The following is an 8,844-nucleotide window of genomic DNA, read 5'->3' as shown; positions in this document are numbered from 1 at the left end:
TGTCGGAGGACGAGGCTCCTCTCTACACAGAAGACTATATTGCAAAAATTATCAGTGGACCGTCCCTTTTTTCAGCACAACCCACCCAAAACACAAACCCCAGGCAACAACTGTTAGAGAAACTAGAGAAGGCAAAAAAGAAACTCGTTAGAACGGAGCTTCATGCTCGTATGCTGACGGAATACCTGAAAGCAGGCATAATCCCACAGGGACTGCAAATCAGAAACGTCCCAGGCATTTTCAGAGAAGATCCTAAATTCAAAGGGAAATTTAGCAACATCTCCACCACCTGCTCGCGCCATTGGATGGTACTAGGAGTAGAAACCGCACAAGAGCACGTAAAGGCCGAACTGAAAGAAATAGAAGAGCTTGAGAAAGAACTCCTAAGTGGAAACGCAGTAACCGAGGCCAAAACACTACTAGACAAACTCAACAAAACCATAGAAGACTTTAACACATTTGAACTTAAAAAAAGGCAGACAAAGTCTCCAAAGACATCAAAAATTATTCAAAAGAAAGAGCATATCTATATCTTAGAGAAGATTATTACACAACCATTGGCAATCAGAATAGACAAAATACCTGGGGTCGATTCAGAAGGAATCAACCGGTGACATTCTCCGAATCCTCTGGGGGTTCGGACGACTCAGACACACAGGCGGACCCTAGCCGCCCGGACAATCACCCGGGGCAGCCTTTTTTAGACAAAGGAGGAAAAGCCAAAACCAAAACATGGTACCAACATCCAGGAGAGAGGCAGACTCGGAGAAAATACTACCAATGGGGCCCACAACCATATTAACTACAAATAGTAACCATTCTGACACTATCCCTATTTTTAACCTAAATCAGCATGTGCTGTCATCAGCAGAAATTTCGCTGCTAAGTAAGGGTCTGTCCTTCGCCATTACTGAGCGAACAGACTTTTTTGCACTAAAAACAGAGATCTTTCAATTTTTTGGAAAGATAAGGTTGAAAATATTTTTTAAAGACAAGGAACCTCTCACACAAGACTCCTGTACAGGACTAAGACCACCCTCAACTTTCTATCCCACAAACGGTATGATACCGCCAGAAATGCTGGTTTTTGAGAAATTGATCATACAAGGCATCGACAACATGAAAGCCAGCAAAGCCTTTACCCCATACAACATCACATACCCTGACCACCAAGCGTTACTAGCACTTAAAAATGATGATTCTATAATATTGAAACCAGCTGACAAGGGAGCAGGCATTGTGGTACAAGATCGAATAAACTATGAGGCAGAAATACACAAGCAGATAAATGAAGAAAAACACTATAAGAAGCTAAGGACCAACCCTCCATCTGAAATTCGAAATGAGATCCTGAAGGTCACAATGGAAGCTAGAGATGAAGGTTATATCACCAAGAAGGAATTTGAATTCCTTAATGCAGACAACCCTAGGACCCCAGTACTTTACACCATACCAAAAATACACAAAAGTACCTCAAAGCCTCCAGGGCACCCCATATTGTCAGGATGTGGCTCCATTCTGGAACCTATAGGGTCATACATAGACCATTTCATAAAAGACTTTGTCCCCCTTCAAGACACATATGTGAAAGATACTATGTTTATGATTAATTTGGTGGATGGCATGCCCTTCAATCAAGGCACTGACCTATTAGCCACCCTTGATATAAGCTCTCTTTACACCAATATACCGCAGGCTGACAGCATAGAAGTTATAGCCAACCTTCTGGAGACAAGACCAAAACCCACTCAGGTACCCACTAGCTTCATCATCACACTACTATGCATTGCTTTGCAAAGTAACTATTTCATTTCGGGAGGGCACTATTACCAACAGTGCTCCGGTACAAGTATGGGAGCAATTTTTGCTCCAAACTTAGCGAATATCTATATGGACTACGTCGAGCACAAGTTTGTCCTTGACGTCAATAACAGGTACCGCCCTAACATCAAATGTTGGAAGCAGTACATTGACGACATCTTTGTTATTTGGACAGGCACAGACACAGACTTTAACAACTTTGTCAAACATTTAAACACTGTCCAGACACATCTCACATTTACGTCCACCACACATGAATTCAAGATAGCATTTCTAGATCTCAATATTAGTCATCAAAATGGGGCATTATACACCTCGCTCCACAGAAAAATTACAGAAAGGAATACAGTGTTATCCTATCGCAGCCACCATCCACGGGCTCTCAGAGATGGCCTGCCATTTGGGCAGTTCCTCAGGATACGCCGTAACTGCACACACAAAGCTGACTATATGAGGGAAGCAGAAATACTCAAAGCCAAGCTAGTTACAAGAGGGTACCCTAACAGACTAGTTAGAAGGTCGCTAAAACGTGCCTGGCATTGTCCAAGAGAAGAGTTACTGAAAACTAAAGATAAACAAGGTTTGGATAAAATAGTTAGCGTCACCACCTTTGGCACTCACACCAACCAAGTTCGTAACCTTATCACAAAAAATTGGAATCTAATCCAAAACATAGACCAAACACTTGAGACGCCACTGTTTGCATACAAAAGAGGAAAGAATATAAAAGACCAACTTGTGAGATCTGCAGCAGACATAAAAGTGACCCAATACACTTATCGAAGCATGGGGCCTGCCCAAAATAAAGGGACATCATAAATGTGGCAATTGTGTCAATACCACCACATTTGAGCATGGCAACCTCAAACACAATCTAGAAACTTTCTCTAACTGCAACACACGGAACGTAGTGTACTGTATCCGGTGCCCTTGCAATCTTCCATACATTGGTAAGACACAACAACAAGTTAAGGCTAGGATCAGCCAGCATCACAGTCGCATTCGCAGATCCGTACCCAATGCTCCCTTAGTATCACACTATAATGAGAAAAACCACACGGCAGATGATGTCAAGTGGCAAGTGATTGACATTACAACCCTACCAGAAAGAGGAGGCGATATCACTAACATACTCCAACGCATCGAATGCCGTTGGATAGACAGAGTCAACTCCATAGAAGAAGGCCTTAACTCTCTTGAGGAATGGAGAGGCTTTGTAACAACGCTACATTGACTAATCCCCTTAAAATGAATCAGTGCCACCAACGTACACTTTCAGCCAGAGACCCCTTCCGCTTGCAAAGTAAATGTGCAACACACTTTTAATTGAATTAATACTGTCAATACATCTATATAGTATGTCTAGCGCAGCCATAGTACAGTTCATTGTGCTCACGCTTTGGGAACATTAAAACTAGCTTAATGTCTAACACACTCTGCCTCAATAGAATGTATACTACATGCTGTATTTAACTTGGTTGAATTTAATAATTGTAGATGTAAATAACGAACTAATGCCATTTTTTACAGATGTAATGTTGAATATGATGTTTCAAAAACTGTAAAACCAGTAACAGTACAGCACGCACAAATCACCAGGTAGAGCAACTATCTCCAGACCCCATCCCAGACAGTATCTCTTCTGTTTCCATCGCCTAATGGAAACTGAGCACCAGATGGATCGGTGACACGGTTTTCCATTGGGAAGCCTGCCGGTTCACAGATCAGAAAGGCGGGAAACCCAAGATAAAACAAAGCATCCCGCAGGCGCTCGGTGTCATTGCACCCGGAGCCCACTTGGGAGGCCTCACTGCAGCTGACACACGCTGCTGCCTAAGAAATTGATTTATCCAGACAAGAACAACAAGTAAGTCCCGAGCCCCGGTTTCTCAGCTCCCCACCTTTTCCACTCAGAACCCATCCCTAAAGCTTAACTCTCTGTATGCCTTATTTCACAGTACCCTACAGTGCACCGTCACTGCAATCAGCACCACGCTGTCAAACAGAACGCTACGGCTGTAGCGAACTTAAAGAAGAGCTTACCGGCCATCTATCATCCTGAAGTGGCGTCCTGACCTCACATTGAGGTAAATATAATTTCTTCCACAACGACATGTTTTCTCTCTATGTCTTTCTATAATGCAGTAACTGACATGCATTCTCTTGTCCTTTTACTGAAGAACCCGGCCGGGTCCTCACGTGAGTTTTTACCTTCACCTTTCACTTCACTGTCACAGAGGCAGCACTCTCTTCATCTAGGAAATTCCCTATAGATGCCTTCTCATTAGTTTTTCCTGCATCTGTGCCGGTATATGGGCATTATGCCTTCCTTATTTTGTTTTAGATGTCCCTACATCGTTAATCCTGAGGAGACCCCCATTGATAGAAGGGTCGAAACGCCATCGACAAGTAAAAAAGAACAGACCATTACCCAGCCCGTATCATTGTGTACTGAAGCTGTAAAAAATACTGTATAAGAATGGTCGTTTTTCACAACTGATGGAAACCGTGTACATAATAATTCACATTGTATATTCACTTGTTGGTTCCATTTCTTCACTTGGGGACACAATGCACAGACAGTACTACTTTTGACTGAAAGAAGTGTACCTATTGTTTATTTATTTATTATTTTTTCATAAAATATGTTATACCGAGCAAACTGAGTAGAAAGTTTTTCTTGCCCTCTGACATTAGATGGTCCTTGTATTACGAATGTGCACAAGTATTTCAAATATTAGTTCTATTTATCCACAGGAACCATTGTTTTCTTTTATATAAATTGTAATTCGCCTGTGGCCCGGGTCTGCTCAGGGGACATGGTTTCTGCCCCAATTCATATATCTCGGAGCACTAGACAGGGGTGTGTCTTAGCTCCGCTATTATATGCCATAGCTGCTGAGCCCCTGCTTCGGGCTCTGTGGGAATACCATGGTCACAGAGGCCTTCGCTTCACCTCTTACAACTTAATAGTCTCAGCCGACGCCGACGACATGCTCCTGTATATTCGGGATCCAGAGACCCACCTGCCGCCTGTGATTCGTGAGGTGATACGCTTTGGAGGCCTCTCGGGACTGAAAATAAATTTGGATAAGTCCATAATTTTCCCGTTGACTCTGGCCATGACGCTGATCCCTCTTGACTTCCCACTCAAATGGACGACTGAGCCGGTCCGCTGCTTAGGAATACAAGTGCACTCAGATGCAGGCCAAGTGCTTAAGGCTAATTATGGTAGGGCAATTGACAAGCTGGGAGACGACATAGATCGCTGGATTTGTCTCCCCCTTTCGCTGGTGGGGAGGGTTTCATTAATGAAGATAGTGGTCCTTCCTTGCTTTCTTTTTCTCTTTGTTAATATCTTTATTGTGATGCCCCGGTCTATGTTTAGGGAGTTAAGTACACTAATGACTAAACTAGCATGGGCGGGCAAGACTCCACGGGTCGCATTGGACTCTCTCATACTGCCTTATTCTGCGGGTGGTCTGGGTGCTCCGGACTTGGAGCTTTATTATCGGATAGCGCAAGCCTCACATGCCTATAGCTGGGTCCACGGTCCACAGAACCTCCCTCACCTCCATATAGAAAAGGTGGCAGTGGCCCGTGACCTCTTGCCTTGTTTCTTAACTAAAGAACCAACTAGGCGGTGTGGAGTTATTTATTCGGTGAATTCCACCATCCGTGCATGGAATGTTCTTCTCAAACTATATTCTGGTGCACAGTTGTATTCGCCCCTCATGCGCATAGAGTGGTGTCAATGTTTTGCTCTTAGTTCAGAGCATGGTACTCTTCGCTCACTGAATGACCTGCAGATTTTTGAGATGGCGGATCTTTTTAAAGGAGGCTGAGTCCTGTTGTGGGATGAGGTGGTGGCGAACATGCCGATGCCCTCTGTGCTAAAGCAATTTAATTTCTTTAGGACTCGTCATGCTATGCGTGCTGTGCTAGGTGATGATCTGACTGAACCACTGGAGATCCCACCATTATCCATACTATTGCGCTCTAAATCTCCTATTAAGTTGGTTTTGCGGCTTTATACTTTTGCTTTACAGACCAGAACAACCCCTTATACAAGGGCGCGGTTATCCTGACAGGCGGACCTGGGTTTACCACTTACGGACGATATATGGTATTACTGCTGCGAGGTTACACGCAAGGTCTCTCTGAATGTCCATCACCGACTAGCGCATGTCAAGTTCTTAAACACGGTTCACTATACACCGGAGCGCCTACACAGATATGGGTTGCGGGATAATGACAACTGTGAACGATGTGACATGCCGGGGACTGGTTTTTTCCATCTTGCTTGGCAATGCCCCCTGTGGAGGAATTTTGGAATCAGATTTTTAAGATGTTATTGTAGGTATTTTACTTGTACCGAACCCTGTTCTGGCGCTGCTGGGGTTTGTGAAACCATTATATAAAAATGTTTGCAAATTGATTGCCATTGGTCTTTTTCTCGCTAAGTGAAGACTAGCAATGAGGTGGATGCGGGGGCCTTTTCCTACAGTTGCGGAGTGGGAAAGGGATATGGTGTATTGTAATACGCATTCAGATGTTTATAATGACCTGCTTCCACCCTGCAGCCTGCCCTTAAGTTTTTGGGGTCTATTCACGCAATACCACCTGTCACGCCACAGTAATGATGAAGGTCAGGGTTGAGGATATTTGTAATGCCATTGTTTTCTTTCATCAGCAATCTGATTTGGGGTACTCCAACTCCATCTGTATAGCCCTATGGAGGAGGGGACCTCCCCTTCAGCATGGATCCTTGGTATGTGTGTATGGAGGGAAGTGTAGCTGTGATGTGGTAGATTCTTCCCTTGTGTCCAAATTATCACTGTGACCCTGCGGACATGGTAATGCTGTGTCTCCTGAATATGTGATCTTTTTTATTTTGATTGTTTATTTTCTTTTTTTATCTCATGCTCTATGTTAAAATCCAATAAAGAAATTTAAAAAAAACAAAAAAACGAAGTGTTATTACAATTATTGGCAGTATTATTTGACCTATAATACTATTACCTATTTTAGAAAATCAGCCCCCTATGGTAGTAATACTATTTGTTAACTTCTTCCATACACTGTACACTTCCAGTGGTTTCAGATCTTCCTCCAATTTCGTAATATTTTTAATATATCCTTCAATTTTGACACTTTTATTAGGAATATAAGTGCAGCAGTGTTACGCTTTCAGCATTTTACAGACTCCGCCCTCTGTTGCCAATAATATATCAAGAGCAAGTCGATTTTGCACAACCATAAATCTAATTGCAACCATTTCTGTATTAATCATCAAGAACCCTCCAGCAGTATCAGTCGATAGACGATCAACCACTGTAGATAACTGACACATTTTTACGTGAATTTAGAATTACTCCCACTGAAGGTATCAATGCACAAAATATATCACCTACTATTTCTGAAAAACTACCTCTCTTCATACGTGTTAGTTCCTTTGCGTGTCATTGCTTCCCGTGATTCTTTTCACATGGTACACCTTTGGGAACACTATTACAACATAGCAACTCCCGTACCAATGAGCGGGCAGCTTGAAATAGGCTTTATTGCCACACACGTAATAAATTCCAGGAAATACTAGGTCTGTTCCACCTTTTTGTCCCCATCCCCCAATAACTAAGACATTATGTTCACATTCACTGGAACCAATAAATGCATTGTTATAATCAGTCATTAATCTATGGAGGCAGATCTTCCCTTTCTTTTCAAAGTCCAGGGACATAGCAGCATGAGTCTTGCCAGCTGTATAAATATCTTCCTTCTCAGCCTATTGAGGTATCTGAGGTTTCGGTTCAGAAGCCCTTCTTTGGAAGTCTTGTCTCCTTTGCTCAACTAAATTAAAATATATATTTTCTTCTTCATGTAATTTACATGTTAAATTGTGCTTGTGTGCTTCAGCTATATCTATTGTTTTCATAGTTAGAAAATATTCACCCATAAACTGTGCATCCTTAGTACTAAGACCTGGGTTCATGCTCTTTCGCATAGGCACCTCGGAAAGAATCATATCTACATTAGAATAATAATACTGTAACTTTCCTGTTCTATGAAACAAACTCGCCAAAATACTACATGAAATACCATAGGTTAATGGTAAATGGTGATATGTTATACCTTCTGCTACTGATGCTGGTAATTTCATACACACATAACAATCACTAACGTCCATAGTGTACATATTGCACTAATAACTTTGTAAATACATTTAAAGCAGTGTCATTATGTGTCACAGTGTGATGCAAGTCTAACTCGTCTGATGCTCCTAAATCTACTCTATCTCTTTTAGTATTAGACTCATGTGGCGCTTCTAATGCTACTCTATCCCCTTTAATGTTAGGTACCATTTCATGTGTATTAGTGTTATATTTCTTCTCTGTAATCATCAAATAAGGAATGGCTACTGTTAGTACTACCCAAATTATAAGTACCAAAAATATACTACATATGCATATTCTTCAACATCTTTTTACACAATTTCGTTTTGGTCTTCCAGTAGCCCTAACATCAGCCATTTTGGACAAAGAAGATTTCTCTTCTTTATTTCGATTTGTTCATGAGATATAAAAAACAATTGGGGATTCTTTCAGGTTGGTCTCACTTTTTCGACAATCTGTTCTGCATTTATTTCTTCATCACTGTTTTCATTTAGATCTAAATTCTCAAATTCCTCAAGAATTACGTAAGTCCATTCAGGACCCAAGAACTTATTGTTCAATACTTTTAGTCTTTGACTTCTTCATTTGGGCATATCAGTGGATTTCTCAGATTGACTAGTGATCTTGTTTACCTGTTCAGGTTCTTCAGTTATTGATTTGAAATGATACTTTAACCTTTTAACACCACTTAGCCAGTTATCACGCCTTCTGACCCTTTTGGCTTGTATTGCACTATCACTTTCTGCGTTCTTTTCTTTTCATTAAGTTGTGGCACAATCTGGTTATTTTCGTTTTCCGAATCTCTCTCTGTCTGTCCTTGTCCAGGGCTTATTTCTGTAACACCATTATC

The sequence above is a fragment of the Triturus cristatus genome, chromosome 7 (assembly GCF_964204655.1).
Source record: "Triturus cristatus chromosome 7, aTriCri1.1, whole genome shotgun sequence".
NCBI classification, from domain to species: domain Eukaryota; kingdom Metazoa; phylum Chordata; class Amphibia; order Caudata; family Salamandridae; genus Triturus; species Triturus cristatus.
This window is presented reverse-complemented; position numbering follows the sequence as displayed.